At 36.4% G+C, this 20928-nt stretch overlaps 1 long non-coding RNA gene across 1 annotated transcript in view; it reads right to left on the bottom strand.

Annotated features, from left to right (window-relative positions):
- LOC143441901 (uncharacterized) overlaps nt 1-9562 on the bottom strand; it is a 107328-nt gene extending 97766 nt beyond the window's left edge. Inside the window, exon 1 of the long non-coding RNA XR_013109654.1 lies at nt 9393-9562. This is a non-coding gene — a long non-coding RNA (uncharacterized LOC143441901). The remainder of the gene's footprint in view (nt 1-9392) is intronic.
- Nucleotides 9563-20928: the final 11366 nt, after the last annotated feature.

Below are 20928 nucleotides of genomic sequence, written 5' to 3'. Positions count from 1 at the left end.
CTTTGGTGTCTGCACTTGAGATAAATACCCAGGTGGAATGGTCTCCAGACGGCCCCTCCTTCAATTTCTGTCCCACACTTTGTCTCCATATTTGCTCCCTTGAGTATTTTGTTACTCCTTCTAAGTAGGACCGAAGCACCCACACTTGGTCTTCCTTTTTCATGAGCTTCATGTGGTCTGTGAATTGAATCTTGGGTATTTCAAGCTTTTGGGCTAATATCCAATTATCAGTGAGTAAATACCATGTGTGTTCTTTTCTGATTGTGTTACCTCACTCAGGATATTCTCTAGTTCCATCCATTTACCTAAGAATTTCTCAAATTCATTATTTTTAATAGCTAAGTAATACTCCATTGTGTAAATGTATCACATTCTTTCTAACCATTCCTCTGTTGAAGGACATCTGGGTTCTTTCCAGCTTCTGGCTATTATAAATAAGGCTGCTACGCACATAGTGGAGCATATGTCCTTGTTATATGTTGGAGCATCTTCTGGTTATATGCCCAGTAGTCATATAGCTGGGTCCTCAGGTAATGCTATGTCCAATTTTCTGAGGAACCACCAGACTGATTTCCAGAATGGTTGTACCAGCTTGCAATCCCATCAACAATGGAGGAGTGTTTCTCTGTCTCCACATCTTTGCCAGCATCTGCTATCACCTGAGTTTTTGATCTTGGCCATTCTGACTTGTGTGAGGTGGTATCTCAGGGTTATTTTGATTTGCATTTCCCTGATGAGTAAGGATGTTAAGTATTTCTTAAGATGCTTCTTGGCCATTCGAGTTTCCTCAGTTGAGAATTCCTTGTTTAGCTTGTATCCCATTTTCTAATAGGGATTTGGTTGTCTGGAGTCTAATTTCTTGAGTTCTTTGTATATATTGGATATTAGCCCTCTATCAGATGTAGGATTGGTAATGATCTTTTCCCAATCTGTTGGTTACCAAGATGAATTTTCAATTCTGAACATCTATGCCCCAAATGCAAGGGCACCCACATACATAAAAGAAACTTTACTAAAGCTCAAAGCATATATTGTACGTCACACAATAATAGTGGGAGATTTCAACACCCCACTCTCAGCAATGACAGATCATAGAAACAGAAACAAAACAGAGAGACAATGAAACTAACAGAAGTTATAAACCAAATGGATTTAACTAATGTTTATAGAACATTTCATTCTAAAACAAAAGAATAAACCTTTTTCTCAGCACCTCATGGTATCTTCTCCAAAATAGATCATATAATTGGTCACAAAACAGGCCTCAACATATACAAAAATATTGAAATAATCCCTTGCACCCTATTAGATCACCATGGACCAAGGCTGGTCTTTAATAATGACAAAACAATGGAAAGCCCTCATATACGTGGAAACTGAACAATGCTCTACTCAATGATGACTTGGTCAAGGAAGAAATAAAGAAAGAAATTAAAGACTTCTTTCTTACCTACTACGTGGGCTTATTTCTCTCCTTCCTGGCTGGGAACACTTCTTTCTGTAGGACACAGGACTTCCCACCTCCCACCCTTTCACACTCCACTTCCTTTGCTTGGAACAATCTTTTTGGAACCTACCTCCTACTCAACCTAACTCACGTGCCTCGTAGGAAGTAGTGATCACATATGAAGGTCTCTCACCCAGAAGAGAGACAGGAATCTATAGATTTCACAGAGGGATGTGCTGGTAGAGTCCCATTGTAATAATTTGTCTATATGTATCTTTACTCTTTTGAATAGTATGTGATTTTCAGATAATGTCTGTAGCTAATTTATCTTTAGGTCTTTGATGTCAAACCTAATTATCAATAAACATGCTTATTGCAGAATAGATGTTTGTTCAATGCACACTAAATGAATGCAATTCTTATAACAATCAATTTATTTCTGATGGTGTTTCATTCCTAAGATAAGCAGCTGTCATTAGCTCCCAGATAAGATTTAGATTTCCATGAGATTATAAACTCAGAAACAGAATCCCAGGTGCTTTTGAAAAATTAGCATAATATAGTTCACAAATTCCACTGCAGACTCTGCTTTTGGAATTCAGAGGCACAGTATTAAAATACAGAAAAGATGAAGCTCATTTGCATGAGTGAATTATTTTCTCCACACACAAGGCAATTGCTTCTCTAGGATTCTGTGTAGGATTCTATTTTTTGCTGTTGACATAAGTATCAGGAAACCTGGTTTATAGTTCTGACCACTATTTGTTGAACCCATAAATAATAATTGGAGAAATTTATTGAAGCTTTGTTTTTTTTTTTTTTTTTTTGGTCCACAAATTTAGTGACAATACCTGCCATGATCATCTTTTACTGATATGGTAATGTTCAAATGAAGCAATGCACTTGAAAGTACCTTGAAATATATAAGTTGCTGTGACTGTGTAAAATGTTATTAGGTGAGAAAAATTAGTTTATTATGATAAAGGGGGAAGAATGTAAATATTTTGGAGCAAAATTTGGAAAACAACAGTTCTGGGTTTATTTCATTAAAGGTTTTTTTTTTTTCCAGTAAATATATTACCAATGTGTTACCTTAAGACTAGCTAATATATTTACATTTTCAATGCTAGAATTCAGGTAGATTTCCTCATTTAATTCTAACTGTAAATCCGTGAAGTAGGAATGATTATAACCATCAATAATCGGTAAAGAACATTAGCATTGTCAATACTAAGTGGCTAAGTTATGCCTTAGTTTTGGCAACTTTGAGTATCAAAAGTAGTTTAGTTGATTAAAAGGTGTGTGAAGGCATGTGTGTGTATGTGTGTGTGTGTGTGTGTGTGTGTGTGTGTGTGTATGCTTCATTTTGTTTTAGATCCTTGGGGGCTCATACAAAGAGTGGAAAAGGCCTTAAAATGCTAGAAGATATTTGATATTCTATGGAATAATGTACTTTTCTCTCCCATACTTTAAAATGCCCTAATGGAACTAGTATATGAGAACATTTCTCACATATGAGGTTTATGTATACCTGGCTTAATATTTTCTCCTACTCCATATGAAAAGCACGAAGTAAAACACTAAAAAGGGGAAAGATGGCGCGGGGGGGGGGGGGTCTGTATAGGGTGCTGTGTTGTTCTTGTAAACCCTGTGTGTCTTCATGAGGCTTCCATTCTCTATGTTACTTCAGTACCTTTCCGCTACTTAGCTCACTCTAGAACTACTGTGATTCTTCTTCAGACTTCCATCTTCCCTGCTTCACTCCCCTCCTCTCACTCAACACCCAGTTTCTTTGGGTTGCACATGTTGCTAGATTGGGTTTTCTTCTGTCACTCTCTCTATCACAGTAGTCAAGAGAAGTAGAATACAGAGGATTCAAATGACCACGATCTAATCTTCAACACTTTCAGTGCATTTGCTAGCAGCCTGATTGATCTTTATTATCTTACAAGTACAACCATGCTACACCTGTAAGAGCTTATGAATTCTAATTATTCCTGTAGTGTAAGTCTACAGCTCACTTAGGACTTCAGCTCTGTACAATGTGCTTTAATTCATTTCATACTTTGATTTTACCTTTTCATTTTTTATCTTCAGAATAAAACTGGTTTTATGACAGTTTAGCCAACATTCATGTTTCTATCCTATGCAAGTCTGTCCATGCTCAATTCTTCTGACTAGAATGCTCTGTCTCTCTAAACACATGACCTGTTATATATAAACAGGATATATATATATCCCTGGTCTTCACTTTACATATTGTTTCTTAAGGAAGTCACCATGCCCTGTCCCTCAACCACCTCTAGATTGAATCAGAATCCCCAGGTTAATCTTTTCATGGCATGTTATGCAGTTTTGTTTAATAGTTCATGCCACAATTACTCTTGAACATTAGCAAAATTATTCATGTGGTTTAACTAAAAACAACAGAATTTATCTTTATAGATGAGTTTTTTTTTTTAAAGATTTCTTCCTGAAAGTAAGATGCTAAAAGATAATAAATAACTCCCTGGCTGTGTCTCCTACTACAATTTTATATCTGTTTGTGGGTTAACTTTCTTAGCTTGTTCTTTGTTCTGTTTCGTTCTTTCATGTTGTGAGACTATAGAGCAACAGCTGGTATAAAGTGGGCATATAATGACTTGTAAGTAGTGAGGGAATATTTCCAATTTCTCAATAGATCACTAGAACCCTAGATTTCTACCTAGCTATCATAAAACAGTATGGATGTATAAGCAGAGTGCATACTACTTAGATGAATGGAAACCTAAGCAATGTTCAATGTGTTAGAGGTCATGAAGATTCACCCTAGATCTACCATAGGAAATATTCCCTTCGTCTAAGAACATGCATGGATATGGAACGTTTGGTGTTTTTTCAACATTTTTCTGCCTAAGACCATTAGGTGGCACTTAATCTTGGAACTGCCTGGCTTAAAGACCATCAATCTCCCTCAGAGACTCTCAGAGAATGCCACTTAGAAATGTCTATTTAATTGGTATAACTACTTAACCCTGGCCCATCTATCCTAATTCCTATGTGAATTTCTTTCTACTTTTTCAGGTGCAAGCATGTTTCAATTATTTTCCCAGTCACTCTTTCAATTAACTTTTAATGAATTACTCCATTTTTTGGGAGTACATACAAAGACAAGTTAAATAACGTCCCCACTTTCAAAAAGCCTGTTGGTGGTCAAGAGATGAAGTAAGGAATGCTAAGTAAATAATGAAAACACGGTGTAACAGGGAGTGCACATAGTTAACCATGAGTAGAAAGTTTAGATTCTTAAAAGGGCGAAAAGCCTAGCACGATTATGTTAACATTAAGTGATAATTACCAGTATCCTATGTGATTGTATAATTTGTTTTCTACCTTAGAACCCTGGAAAGTTGAAGTACGTTTAACACCTCTATTTGGGCTGGAGTAGACTTAGGCTCCAAAGGAGAGGCCTCTGATGATATTCTAGTCTCTGTTTCCATGTAGCAGGCCTTAGATGTGGAGTGGTATGGTCTTGTAATGAGGTATAAATTGTGCTATTAAGCTGGTAGTTTGGTTTCATTTTTGCTAATTCTTTAAGCGTGGACTTACTAAACTTGCCAATTAACCAATGGAAGTCACTGCCAACCTATCAGACGACTGCAGCAGTGGAAACCTAGTTAGTTAGAAATGATCAATTTGCAATAAAGCAATTTACTCAGAAAATATTTATGAGCGAAGAGTAACTCCAAGGAGCATATTCACACATGGACAGCTCAAAAAGATACCTGAGTGTGGGCTTCCATTATCTAGGAAAATTCACAAAATGAAGTCTTTTCAACACTTTAATGACTTATCTTTATCATTGAACACTTTCAGCTTTTATTTGGTGGCAGATGTTGTCTATATTCTCGGTTGTTACCCCCACACATTCACTTCACATGTATGTACACTTTTAATATTATCGTCAAGGAAGCATTGGCCAAGGTATATGTTCCTTGAATATTCCACCATGTGTGTTCATAGAAGAGGAAAACTATCTTGTACCTCTAGCATTAGTCTTTATGTTTTGGTCATATGAACCAGAATTTCAGAGCCTAGATCTGGTATGTCTGGAATTTGAGGAGACAATTTTTCCCACACAGGCTCACATTCCTCTTCTCACTCGTGTTTCCAACTTGAAAGGTGACCATGAGCAGAAATGTTCTCACCCACTCTTCACTGTATCTGGCTTGCCTGCCTCAAGCTGTATTGTTTCATTGGTATATTTAAAGATATATAATGCTCAAATTTTACCTTTCCTGCTATTACACGACAGGGTATGATAAACTCTTCCTGTCATAGTAATGTGTTAAATATGATAAAAGACTAGATTGTTAAAGTTATTTTCTGTGGAAAGAAATCTTTCTCTCTCTCTGTCTTTTCTTATTGGATATTTTATTTATTTACAGTTCAAATGTTATCCTTTTTGGCCAGTTTCCCCTCTGGAAACTCCCAATCCCATCCTCCCTTCACCTGCTTCTATGAGGGTGCTCACTCACCTACTCACCCACTCCAGCCTCCCTGCACTGGCATTCCCCTACATTGGGGCATAGAGCCTTCCCAGGACCAAGGGCCTCTCCTCTCCTTGGTGCCCTACGAGGCCATTTTCTGCTAAATATGCAGCTGGAGCAATGAGTCCCTCCATGTGTACTCTTTGGTTGGTGATTTAGTCCTTGGGATCTCTGGGGGGGGGAGGGGCGGAGGCAGTGTCTGGTTGGTTGATATTGTTGTTCTTCCTCTGGGTGGCAAACCCCTTCAGCTCTTTCAGTCCTTTCTGTAACTCCTCAATTGGGAACCCCACACTTAGTCCAATGGTTGGCTGTGAGTATCTCCCTCTGTATTTGTTAGGCTCTGGCAGAGCCTTTCAGGAGACAGCTATATCTGGCTCCTCCTGGCATCTACAATAGTATTTGGGTTTGGTGTCTGCAGATGGGATAGATCCCTAGTTGGGTCAGTCTCTAGATGACCTTTCCTTCAATATCTGCTCCATACTTTGTCTCCATATTTGCTCCCTTGAGTATTTTTTCCTCTTCTAAGAAAGACTGGAGCATCCACACTTTGGTCTTCCTTCTTGAATTTCATATAGTCTGTGAATTGTATGTTGGGTATTCCGAGCTTTTGGGCTAATATCCACTTATCAGTGAGTGCATGCCATGTGTGTGAAAAGAAAGCTTTTGAGTACTCTCTTCAAGATTATCTTATTCTTATTTTAAATTATTTTAGATTAAATTCTTAGGTGTTAGTGAGTTATTTATTTATTTAATGGAACAAAGAAATTGTCATTGTCTGCACATCTTTATAACTGTAATTGTTGCTTAATTCATTTATCTAATTAGTAAAAATTCTTCCCATCCCATGTGTTGCTAGAGACGACTATGAGATAACAAGATTAAATGGTATTACATGACATTTTCAGTGAGAAGCTTGAAATAGAACCAAGAGATCTGATAGGAACTCTTTCTAGAACACACACACACACACACACACACACACTTGAAGATTGATCATGCTTTAAAAGCTGGGGTGAATAATTTTGTAAAGAAAAATGCATCTAACAAATAAAACTACTAATTGAACTGTAATGCTGACCTTTAAAATAACAGACATGATTAAATGCATATAGCTAGAGTGGCCTTCCTTGTCTCAATGTAATGCTTTTAAGTGTTTCATTCCTCTCTGATTATTGACTTTGGCTAATCTATTCTGTGGATTTACACTTGATGTATTCAGGAAAGTAGAAAATAATTAACCACCACTTAGGTTACTGTCAAGAATGATGAAGTAACAGAGATCCACTAGGCCTTCATGGACTGCTAGACTCACAACATTTTAAATCTTCTGGATCTCATTAGTAAGACTTGAAGCCTAGTGTCTTTAAGACAAGTCTTATTTCCATTTTAGAAAGAGTCACATGATATTCTGATAGTTTTGCTTAAAACAAAATCTTAGTAAAGGAAAGACTAGGTGGATACATACCAGTTAAATACTTGAGAGACCACAGTGGGTAAACTTTACTGAATGAATGATTAATGAGATATTCTAGTTTTGGAAAAATCTTTGGATATAAGGAGGAGAAAGAAAGTCTCATTTATCTTCTGTGGAAGGTGAGCTCACTAATGGCATTTGTATGAGTATGCTACATACCAGAATTACACATTTCATCTGTAGACTTCTCTCAGGGACAGCAGGAAATTGCAACTATTATCATTCAGATTTGACTGCACAGAAGCTTTGGTAGTGTGGTTTCATTTTGTTCCCTAAAGTTTATTGCAGTCTTAATCCTCAGTGTAACATTTTTGAGAGGAGAAACCTTTAATAGTGATTACATTCTGAGACCCTTCCCTCACGATCCAACTAATGCCACGATTGCAGGAGTAAGTTTTTGCAGGCGTGGCTTCTAGATGAAATATTGAGTATGGCCTCCTTCCATTACTTCCATCCTAGTGTTCCTAGAAAGTGGAATATGGACTCTCAAGGAAGAGTCTGGGGTCTGTGGCCTTAATGTCATTGAACTCACTAAACTTTGAACTGGTTTTGAAATCATTCACACACCCTCTTTCGTCTTTTCTAGTTATGCTCTATGGAATAGAATTTCTGTCCTATTCATTTTCTCTCACAGTACTTTTGCAACACGTAGATGGCAAATTTTACAGCCTAATATTTGAAGAGAAAATTTCCAAAGGGTGATTCATGATTTGAGTCTTATTCATACCTGGTTTGGGGGAGATTCAGAACTCTTGGGTTTTGAGTTGGTACTTAAGTCAGTTAACATTTGGAGACATTGAATGTAAAGAATATATCTTAGATTGCTTGTTACATAGATTTGGTAAGCTAAAGTAGAATAGTGTGGCTTGAATATGTCCCTATAATTTTTTTGTTGTTGTTGTTGTTGTAAACTATGTGTGTGAGAAAGTATGGCTGAGGTAGAGACTGAAAGCAAGGCATTGTATTGTTGTGCCTATGTAGGATCACAAACCCCAAAAGACCACCAAGGACCCAATTTTGATGCAACTGGACTAGGGTTTCTTATATTCAAACTTGAGCTTGGGTTCACAGCCAATCATGATGCAGCAGAATGGGAGGGTGAAGCCCTGAGCCCTCTGTGGGACAAAGTTTTATAGGAAATGGCAAGCAAGCAAGCTAGGGGGTTTCTTCCCTGGGAAGGAGCTCATTGAATGACTATTGTAAGCCAACAGGTGGGGAGTGCTCTGAAGCAAAACCATGAACAATCACAAATTGTCTGAAAGTACATCTGGAACAGTCAGACTACTCGTGATTGGCTATTGCTCTGAGGGTAACTCTGAGGTATGAGCCAGGGACAAGCCATGGGGTTCTTCCTGGTACTTGGGTACAGCTTGGGTTCAGCTACAATCTCGGGCTCTTTTTATTTTAAAATGGATGTTGGTCCCAAGATGGAGTAGGTTTGGTCTCTCAGTGGGTGACTATGGCACAAAAATCAGTTTTGTGAGTTGGAAGCTTAATCCAGATTATAATGATGAAAAACAGTGTAAATGGTGAATGGGTTGTTACACATACTGTGAGTGATTTCGCTACTATAAAAGTCAGCTCTCAAAGAAAAAAAAATGTATTTTTATTTTCATCTCTTCTCCCCGCCTCACTCCCTCTATGTTTGCCTCCTACCTGCCTTCTGTCATGGAATAATTCATCAAGAACATTACTTGGTTTTTAAATTTCATTTTACTTTATTTTGTTACTACTATTTAGATGCCTGTTTATATCTTAATGTGAAAGAGATAGAGAGACAGAGAGAGAAAAAGAGTTGCTTTGCTTTGGTGGGTAAATAGGGAAGATCTAGGAGGAGCTGGGGAAACCATAATCCAAACATTATATGAAAAATAAACTACTTTAAACCAAAACAGACTAAATTTTTCAAAAAAAAAAAAACAAAGAAATTTTAAAAACTTACCAAACATAGTTCACTAAACTTTGAACACCCTAGTTTCCGGAATGATGAAACACAAATGTCTCAGCTTTATAAATGCCCAGTGTCAGACATTCTTTCGAAGCAATAAGCTTGCTTGGTCAATTCCAAAAACTTTCTCAAGGTCAGAATGCTGGAAATCAAATTCAGATCTCTGTGGCTCCACACTTATTTTAAGCACAGCATTGTTTGAGTGAAGAAAAAGAAAAAAGGAGAGAAATAATATAATTTAATGAATCCAAAGGAACAGAGGTTTCCACTTAGTGAACACTAGGGACTAGAATTAAAGGGACAGCAAAGGGAAGAGTTTTCATAAAGTTCAGAGTAGGAAATGTTTCTGCTTCAGGCATCATGACGTTTAAACTGACTGAATGAGGACATTTTCCACAGACCTCAAGATAGATATTTTTCTATACTTTCTCCTATGTCCAGGTTAAAACTATGGTCTTAATATTTGTTCTTCTTTTATATTAAGTAGAAGAGTCATACTTAAAGCCAAGCTAGATGAGACTTATTCTATAATTATTTTATCTAGATTCTATAATTATTTTATCTAGGCTAAGTTTCTTTTATTCCCTTCTTATTCATTGCATGATTTAACATCACCCCTTTTGATATAATTAAAATAGGACCTACTGTAGAATTCATTCAACTACTTCCTTCAGCTATTAATTAAGAAGTCATTCTAACAGGAATGGGGAGAGGTAGAGGATAAAAAAAAAATCACTTTCATCTGGTAAAGACTATAAGAATGACCCATACAGCAAACTGTGACCTATTTCACATAGATTGTGTCAGAAAATGACTTAAAATAAAATGACAGTTGGGCTCTCAATTTAGATTATGCCCACACTTGTCTGAAAAGCTAATTTGAGTGTGACGATAGCATTTTACAATGCTTTTGAGCATCAGAGCAATTTGCCATAGATGTCTTTTGTTGGTTTGAATAAATATTACTTAAGAACAGAAAAAGTATCTGTGCAGGTTTCTTCCAACATGCCTTCCCTATTTTTTTTTCCTGATGGCCTCTCAATTTACTTACATGTAGGACATTATTAGTATAATAGATTGACTTGAAAATGAAAGGTTTTGTTATTCTTAATTTAGACCCAAATGGTAACTTAGACTTAATTTAGACTTAATTTAGACTAAATGGTAAATATTTGGGGCTCACCCAAGTGAGAAGTCTGTTGTGATACACTTGGGTATGCTGTAATGAGAAAGCAGTCATAGACTGGACATAAATGGATGGATGCGTGCATGCGATACAAGTCAGACACACTTTACTTAAGTAAATGAGTAACAGGAAAATCTAGGGAGTTGTCAATCTCTACCTTAGCTCACCAGGATGTATCCCAGACAGATGTAATAAATTGGAGTTAGAATTTTAAATGCATCAAACTTCTAGAACTTTTCTGAGATTCCACTATTCCTTTTAAATAAGAAACCTATGACCTACATTAAAGGAGGATATTTCTGAGAGCTGAAGGTTTATCCAGTGCAAGAAGATATTCTTTACCCAGGTTATAGATTCTGGAAGTCTCAGCTGTATTTGCAAGATAGTCACAGACAATGGAGCAAAACAAAACAAGCAACAAATAAAACCTACCTGAGATTGTGGAAGAATATCTTCTAGCAGCCTATCATTTTGTATGTCAACATATGCAAATGTATGCTAATTTAAATGGGATATTTGGCAGGCCTCAGGGATCCCCATTTAGTTGCAACTAAGGAAGCTCTCCCTAAAGAATACAAACTAGAATAAACTTGTTCCAAAACCTGATTAATCTGTTTCTGTGGTCTGCATAGAGCTGCCTGCTCATTTATCCAATTCCCTGAGCGGGGACACCTCTGCAGTGTCCTTTCATTTTTGCAAAGCTCACACTGTGAGCATGCTTAGACACATTTTTTTTTTGAGCTCAGAGATACCTCTGCTCATTTTGTGGTTCCTGATGGCAGGCACAGGCTGGAGGTCCTTTCAAGCCCAAACTTTTCATGTGAGGTAGTAGACTGGAGTTGAGCGAGTTTTTAAACTTGAAGTGAGCTTTGGAGATGAAAGCAGGTGGTTGACTTTGGAACCAGTCGCTTTCAGAATGAGAGACTTTTAAAAGTAGGGGCAACTTTCCGACAATGTGTTTTTGCCAAGAAAACACTTTGAAAACACAGAGGGCAAACTCAAGGTTGTGGACTCTGAAAGTGAGCATACATAAAAATACATCTGCGCAGCATTAAGTAGAAATTCATATAAAGGCTTCAATAAAGTGCCTCCCATAAAAATGAGGATGACAATGATAATAACAGAATTATAAGGGGATTGCCGTACCTTGGTGACACTTGTGAGTGCTCTCAGATTCAGTAAATACTTTACATTACATTTTGTCCAAACTCCTCAAGAGGTCTCCAATCTGTGACCTACATCCCTCATCTTTCACATGTAAGTAAGCATTATCCCACATAACTGCATAATCCATATGGCCTAAATATTTGGTGTTGCTTGACATGGGTCTAGAGGATAGCTCAGCCAGTAAAGTTCTTGCTGCACAAGCATGAAGAACTAAATGTGACGTCTATTAATCTACCCTAACATGATGCTATGAGCCTGAAATTCCACCATCAAAGAAGACGACACATGGAACAACTGAACACCATGTGCATCCATATTAAATACACACCTACAAGCGCACACCCATAATTAAAATAATAATACAAACAAATACCATTTTTTAAAATTATTTTTCTCTGGACCAGACTTTGATTATGTGGTGAGGTTATTACGAAATAGAATTCTCCTCTAATTTTTAAGGATCTGGCTCTCTATCTGGGAAAAACAAAACAAAACAAAACAAAACAAAACAACCTTTAACCTAGTTTTGGACCCATAAATTTCACATTAGAAATGTTTATTTGTGATCTAAAACTGTTTTCTTTTTTAAATTGTTAAATTGTTCTTTGTAAATTTCATACAGTATATTTTGGCCATTTACTCTCAAGTTCTCTCTCTCTCTCTCTCTCTCTATATATATATATATATACACACACATTAGAGAGAGATATAGAGATCTCTATATAGATAGAATCTCTCTATATATATACATATATGTGTATATATATATATATATACATATGTATGTATATACATATATATATATGTATATGTAGATATATATATATATACATACATATATACATACATTTCTGCCAAATTCTTCAAGGATGTTATATCTCATCATACACACACACACACACACACACACACACATATATATATATATACATATATATATATATATATATATATATATAGAAACAGAGAGAGAGACAGAGACAGAGAGAGACAGAGACAGAAAGAGAGACAGAGAGAATGTCAACTCTGTCAACTCTGGGTATGAGGCCATCCAGTAGTTCATGATTGACCTTTCAGAAGCCACGCCCTTAAAGAAAACTGACAGCTACTTAGGAATGGCAACTCACAAACTCCTTTTTTATTCTATATTACAATATTGACTGCATTAATTATATCTAGACAGCCAGAGTTGCTGTGATGTCATGAGTGCACATGTGCTGCCATGTCCAGAAGACACAGTTTTGCTTCTATCCTCCCTGACTGATGACTCTTACAACTTTTACAATGAACTGTCTGGGAACATGCAAGAAACATAAAGAAGTATGTACAAAATGAAGAAGTGGTAAATGATAGGGTTAATGTGATTACTCTCAGATTTTTTTCCTAGGGTTATCATATCAATAATTTTAGACAAAATTTATTTTTTTTTTAATTTTATTTATTGATTCTATGTACATGAGTACACTGTAGCTGTCTTCAGACACACCAGAAGAGGGCATCGGATCCCATTACAGATGGTTGTGAGCCACCATGTGGTTGCTGGGAATAGAACTCAGGACCTCTGGAAGAGCAGTCAGTGCTCTTAACCTCTGAGCCATCTCTCCAGCCCTGACAAAATTTATAAATATGACAATTTTAAATGCTATTCTTTCTATGTTCTTAAAGTGTATGTTTAACCCTGACACATTTTTTTCACTTACCAAACAGAGATAATATGTAGATCCAAAATGATACCAGGTCTTTAATTAGGGTCTCTGTGTTTAATCTATACACAGCAGTCACCTGGGTATTTTACTTATCTTTATTGTCTTTATTTAATAAAAGTAAACAAAAATATACTATATGGGAAATAGGTTTGTTTTTAGTACATCTATATGTTGTAAAACGCAGGAATAAGTTTCACAGACATACAATGCTATCATTAAAAGCAAATTTGACCTTGAGGCCTCTACATAGGGAAGAAAAGCAACTAATTTGTTTGTTGCAGTACCAGCTACTTAGACATCCAACAATTCTTCAGTGGCTATTGTGAAGGTATCCTCCATGTTTTCTGAGTGCTGAATCATCAATCTGGTGATTTCAAATCTTTGGGACTTGAAGGAGTTATAACTTAGAATGTTGCACAGATTGTATTGCACTGCTAATATTTTAATGACTATTAGTCATTTTATTCAAGTCAAATTTATCCACTATCTAGTAACAGAACCCTGATTTTCTTTTTTTCTCATTTTTTACTCTGTGATGTTTGTGTGTATCTGGATTTAAGGGGCTGAGGAGACAAAGACTATCATGTCTTCTGGGTATAAGGATTAGCTCCGGGTTAATTATGTTATCTAATCAGGCCCAGTTAGAATTTGTGGAGCTATGATGAAGACAAAAATAATGTTCTAATTGTTAGATTATAAATAGGTTATGAGTCTGAATCGTTCAAGGCCAACATGTCAAATCTGAGAATAAAAGCTTTTAAAACACAAAACAGACCTAAATTCTGGAAACAAAATATATCCTGTGATGATCTTTGATGTAGCCTGGTCTGAGTCTATGAAAGTGAACCTTTTTCTTCTCGTCAGCAAGACAATAATTGTCCTGTGTTAAAGAAGTTTGAGTTATGTCTTGTATACTTACAAGTGAGGCAGTCCAGCACACTATACCAAAAAACAAACAAACAAACAAAACCACAAAACAAAACAAAAAATACCCCCGAAAACAAAAAAAGCAAAAAAAAAAAAAAAAAAAAAAAAAACCCAGAAAACAAAAAGCAAAACAAATAAAAATACACAAAGCTACTTTATCTTTAATCATTATTATTAATTATTATCAAAGAGAACATTTTCATTTTAAAAGACAAGGAAGAACTTCACTGTGCCCAGTTTTCAGCACATGCATGAAGCTTTGTGACAGGGCACTGAGGAATGCCTGGTTTAACAGGACAATGGCCAGCTGAGACTCAGGGGACAAGAATGTAAGTCTCTTACATTTTTGGTTGTGAGCCTAGTCTTTAATGGCTGAGCCATCTCTCCAGCCCATGATGGCAGGGAGGTAAAAGTGGGTGGGTGGGTGGGGGCACATCCTCATAGAAGCAGGAGGAGAAGTGATGGGATGGGGGTTTCTGGGTAGGGGAAAATGGGGAAAGGAGATAACATCTAAAATGTAAATAAAATATTTAATAAAAATTAATTTCAAAAAAAAGAAAAAACAAAACAAGCCAAACAACCCCCCCCCCCCAAAACCAAACCAAACCAAAACAACACCAAAAAAACAAACCCTCAATTCATGCAGAAAAGGGTGTAACACATATTTAAGTGTGGACATATACATTTGTTTCTGTCCCTGTATGCAATATTGAGATTTAAAGATATATTAAAAATTTGATAACCATGAAAATAAAAAAAGAATCTAAGTCTCTTATCAAGTACTGTAGGTATTATGCATTGTTAGGGATTTTCTATGTATGTGCCTTTTAGTTGTCAACTAGGAGAAATCTTGCACTCCATATGCCAATTACATGGAGTAAAATATAAAGACTGGTTTATATTAAGTATTCAAAACTTTCCAGTAATCATAATGAACGAGCATTAATTTCCTTCCTCTGATTATTACTTTGAGGTTAGGTGCATGTGAACATATTCTGGGAGAACTTTGGCAAATTTGTTTGGTCCATTGCATTCACAATCTTTCAGAGCTTGTTGAAGCCTCAGTGATGACATCATCTTAAGGATTTTTTTGCTAACATTTTACACGAAATTTAATTTCATTGTTATAAAACTACATCCATTGAGTATGCTGGAGTTAAATGAAATAATAGGGTATTTAAAAAAATGTTCAGTGTGTGAAGCAATGAACATCTGTTTTATGGACTACTTATGTGATGTGTGGTGAGCTTTGGTCTCGTTGTTGCTGTTCATAGCTATGTTTTGAAGGACTGGTCAATGAGCCATATCACAAACACTGTAAAAATGGGATTCTTGTGCATGAATACATCTGAGCTCTTTTCTGTATTTTCAGCAGAATTTCCTTTTATAAAAGATCGGCTTGATTTCAAATGTATTTTGTAGCCAGAATGAACCAACTGATGTTAAGTGATCTTAGCAGGCACAAAGTCTGATTTAGTGAAGTTCGGTGTTTTCTTACTACAATATTCTCCCCACTTTCAGTGTGTGTGTGTGTAAATGTGCCTGCATGTGCATGCTCGCATGTGTGAGTGTGTGTGTGTCTGTCTGTGTGAGTGTGTGTGTGTGTGTGTGTGTGTGTGTGTGTGTGCTTCTCCTTGAGACAAAGTAGAGTTTCTATGGGCTGTGGGAGAACAAAAATAAAGTGTTCATACATTTCTCAGCAACAGAAAATAACTTATGGTTAAGGGTCAGCAACACATCCATTTGCATTTGCTGAAGGAGCAAAAACAGAAAATCAGATAATGTCGCATTTGCTGCCTGTTCAGGAGGGGATAATACACTGTTCATCTCTACTTCTATGTGGCTAGTGGGTCAGTTTGTCTGCTCAATGACAGTTTACCATTCACATGAGAGTTTTTTCTTCTTTCAGTTTGCCTTTGAAGTATTCCTCTTGCAAGAATCAGAGGTAATGGGCCATTTTGCACAATTTATAGAAGCAGAGTGAAAGCAATAATTTCTTCTTGGGAAAAGCTGCTGAAATGTCACCTGCAGCGAGGACATGTTTAGCAACAGCAAGGTTATGTCTGTGGCCATTTAAATAGTTTGATCAAAACCAGAGGGCCTTAGTGTTTCAAAGTGCTATAACTTCACAGCAGATGTTGTAACTTTGTCCAAATGTCTGAGCAATTTTCATTCAGATTGAACACTGGATACTATTTGATCTTAATAGTTTACTGAATTAAACTGATATATTAATTCTTTGATGTATGCCTTTCATAGCTATGTCTTTAAGAAATAAACAATATTTATCTGTTTGGAGTCTTTAAAGATATATGGTATACTAGATAAGTCATAAATTTTCTGGGAGCTAATCTCTCTAGTCATCTTTCCATTACCACAATAAAGTATTTGAAACAATCAAGGTGAAAGGTTGGTTTTATGGATTATTATTTCCCAGTTCATGTTCAGTTGGCCTGGTTCTTTTGAGCCTGTGGAAAGTCAGAACATCCTGGCTAGGAGTATGTGGCAAAAACAAAAACAAAAACAAAAACAAAAACAAAAACAAAAACAACCCCAACCCTCTTCAGGTCATTACAAACCCAAACAGTAGCTCTTCATACCTTAGCTTCATCACTTGTTGTTGTTTTACTTTGGAACATTTCCCTCATGTCTTTGTGCCTCAGTTTCCATACATTTAATGTAGAAAAAACTGCCTCAAAGGCTGGTTTGTGAGAATTAAAAAACAAACTTCAGTAAAAGCAACTGGTGTATTTTCCCTAAGTTCTTTTTTTGTGTAAGTTATTGATATTATGATTCAATTTTAGTATTCTGCTTAATCCTATTTTTCTCTAGTAAAAAAACATATGACAGATTCATCCAGTCCATTCCAGAACATTTGCTGCTTATATATTGTGTGTTCATATCCTTCCATAAGTACCTTTGAAGATAGAAAAACAGATTGTTAGCTCTTGAATGACTGTGGTTATGATTGACTTGGGGATCCTTTTCAACAGAAGAAGAGATATAGAAAATTTTCAAGATCTCTTTATATTTTTTGACAGAATCAATTGAATAATAAAGTAAACATTTATGACATGAGGCACAAAAATAAATTTGTGGTTCTTTGAAGCTGACTGAAGATGGTTGAACTTCAGTGTCTCAGCTCTGTGCATTCAGGTTAGTGAGCATGTTGAGTCCAAGTAAAAGCCTGCTACACAGTGAATATTTGTTAAATATTTGGGTTTTCAGTTAACAATATTTTCATCTATGCTTTACCATCCACAATTTCCATTGTTTTCACTATGTTGGGCTAGCTGCTAGTATGCTGTAAAGGTCTGTCCTTGCATATGCATAGCAACATCCTCATTAATAAATCTGTATTTTCCTCCCCCCAGTTATGATAACCAAAAATATCTCCAGAAGTTGCTAAGTGTCACAAATGTCAAAGTCACTCTCTTGAGAACAACTGATCTCCATTCATCCTCAGACTTTTTTGTTTTGGGAGGAGGAGGCCAGTATTCAGTTAACTGCTGTTCATTTAAATAGGTTTAGCTAATCTCCTGGCTGGTAACTTCCAGGGCAGTCCATGAAGTCAGTATACCATGTCATTAAAGTCTGTGCCTGTCTCTGAGTTACCTAATTATATACAGCATAATGGTCAGTATAAATGAAATGAACAGTTTATATGGTGCCATAATCTGTAAGATTCACCAGGGGTAGAGTGGTGACTACGGATAGCTGTTCTTCTGTCTTAGTATTCTCTGGATCAGAATGGAAAGCATACTAAAAGGCCACATTGACAGTTTCTGGGGATTGATAATTATCCAGATGGAACATATTCTTTACTTAAATATACAACAATGAATCCATGTTATTCAGAGAAACAGAGTAACTTGATACAGTTTGCCTGCCTATGGACAGTGGTTCTTGATGTGGAAGGGCATTCTAATTTTGTTTTTATTCAGAATAGTCTAACGTAATTTCCTTACCTATAAACAAAATATTCAAATTTGTCCTAGGGGGAAAGGGTCTAGAGTCTGGTTTAAATCATTTCTGTAGACTAGCCTGTGAAATATAAGTGGTGCTGCTTGAGGGTGGTTTTACAGACACAAGAGATCTAAATTGTACATAACTGAAAATAAATTAGGACCTCTTCTACATGATGCTCCCTGAACTATAAATCTCCCATTCAGTTTCAAATTCGGTCTATAAACAACTTGGTATTAAAATTCATTCAATAAGATACACTGAACTAGAGCAGGTGCAGGCAATAATGGCAATTAATAGGGAAAGACCAGAGAAAGCAAGACAAAATGGAAGTCACAAATGGAATGGGGAAGCTATGGAGCATGAAAGGACACATACAAAATGAGCCCCTGAGAATGATTTACAGGGCAGATTTAGTAAAAGAAAGACAGATAAGAATCCCAGATTTGACATCAGATTTCTTCATCTGCACAATGTGCCTGAGACTATGCAAGACAGTTATCACCTAAGAAAGTAGAGTTGGATAGAAAAGAGTTTGAGGCTTAATGTTATCTATAAAGCATAGTTAATAGCATCAGTGAAAATGTCACTGATTGCATCAAGACCAACATCAAAGGATTTGAAGCAAAGATAAGATTCAAAGCACAAAAACTAGGTGTTTCCATGTCCTACATCTCAGTGCAAAGTAGAAGTTCTCAGATATTAGCCAGAACTGAATCAAGAGGACTTTCAGTATGGATGCTGGACTTGGCCATAGTTTCTGATTCAGTATGAACACAAGCATTTTATTTTCTGATAAATTTATGTATGATACTAGATCTGTCTAACTAGAAGCCATTCTGTGAACCAAAATTTAATTTTCAATGGTATTCATGTGAAACCTACATTCTGGTGGTAGAACATGAGTGAAGACTACCAACCATGAAGGTGTGTGTGGGTGTGAGTGTGTGTGTCTGTGTATGTGTGACAGGGTATTTGATCTCATGCTTTTAAAATGGTCTGTCTCTGGTTGTGTTTTTTTTTTTTTTTTTTTTTTTTTTTTAGTTATTTTAGTTTCTCTCTCTCTCTCTCTCTCTCTCTCTCTCTCTCGATGAAAAAGATTTGGTTGACAAATTCAGAAATTATATTCTCAGGGATCACTGATTAAGAGTAGACTATCCACTACAGAGTCCTGTGTTTGAACATTTTGTCCACAGTTTCTGTCATTTCTTGACTGATAACCAAAGCTCTTGGATCTGGAAACCAGCTGACAAACACAGGCCATTAGGGTCTTGTCTTGAATTCTACTTGCTTCCACTTCTGGGTGAACTTTCTTCTTCCTTATTGGTCACCATCATATGATCAATCAGCTCAGGCTCCTACCAATATGGACTGATCTTATTGACACATGTTCCCTGCTGGTCTAGTTTTGTTGCTTTTGTGATTAAATATCCTGAGGGAAAGCTGCTAGGGGAGAAAATGGTTTATTTGGTTTAGGGCACTGAGTCCATCACTGAGGGAAGTCAAGACTGGAACTCAATAGAAGAACCTGAAATCAGGCCTCCTTGCTATTTTCATAGCATTATATATCTAAAAATATTTAATATGTATATTTTAGGACCACCTGACTAGGGAATGGTGCCAATTATAATGGGCATCAAATAGTAATCAATACAGTACTTCATAGACAAGCTCATAAGGCAATCTGATCTGGGCAATTTCAAGACTGAGATTCTCTTCAGAGGTAATTGTAGAGGTTACATCAAGTTAACAGTTAAACTAACCAGAACACCTGCCATTAAAAACTCAATGACTTGAAACCATGTGTCAAAACAAAAACTCCATTAAGCAACTTCTACCAGATGTTTTGTTTCAGCAGTAAGAAAAATTACTAATATACTATCTTGAATTATAAGTGAGCCTAAAGGACCTATATATTAAAAAGTGACAATTTGAATACTCTCTAACTTTCTCTTTTGCATAAACAAAGATACTTCAGGCATTCAAATCAAACATTTTAAATGCAATTTGGGAGAAACCTCATCCATATTCAATAATCACTTTTAGTTATTCTTTTGCTGTGCAATATATCAACTGGTAATAAAGTACATTTAAATGAATTAATCATATTTTTAAAATTCTTCTCTCATATATTACATCCCAACTGAAGTTTCCCATTCCCCAGTCTTCTTCACCCTTCCTCAAGATCCATAGTCCCTCTGCCTCCTCTCAGAAAAGAACAAGCCTCCCAGGGACATCAACCAAACATAGTATAACAAGCTACAATAAGACCGAGCATATATCATTACATCAAGGATTGATAAGGGAACCCAGTAGAAAAAAGAGTTAGGGATGGCCCCGCCATCACTATTAGGAATCCCACCAGAAAATCAAGCTACTTAGCCATAGCTAATATTTAGAGAACCTAGAACAGACCCCTGCAGGTTCCTTAATCTCTGTGAGCTGCCTTGAGTCCTGGTCAATTGATTCTGTGGACTTTATTCTTGTGTCCCTGAACACTATAGTTTCTCCAGTGCTCCCCCCACTCCCCCATAGGACTCCCTGTCTAATGTTTTGCTATGATTTCTGTGTTGCTCCC

The sequence above is a fragment of the Arvicanthis niloticus genome, chromosome 4 (genome assembly GCF_011762505.2).
Source record: "Arvicanthis niloticus isolate mArvNil1 chromosome 4, mArvNil1.pat.X, whole genome shotgun sequence".
Classification (NCBI taxonomy): Eukaryota; Metazoa; Chordata; class Mammalia; order Rodentia; family Muridae; genus Arvicanthis; species Arvicanthis niloticus.
This window is presented reverse-complemented; position numbering and strand designations above follow the sequence as displayed.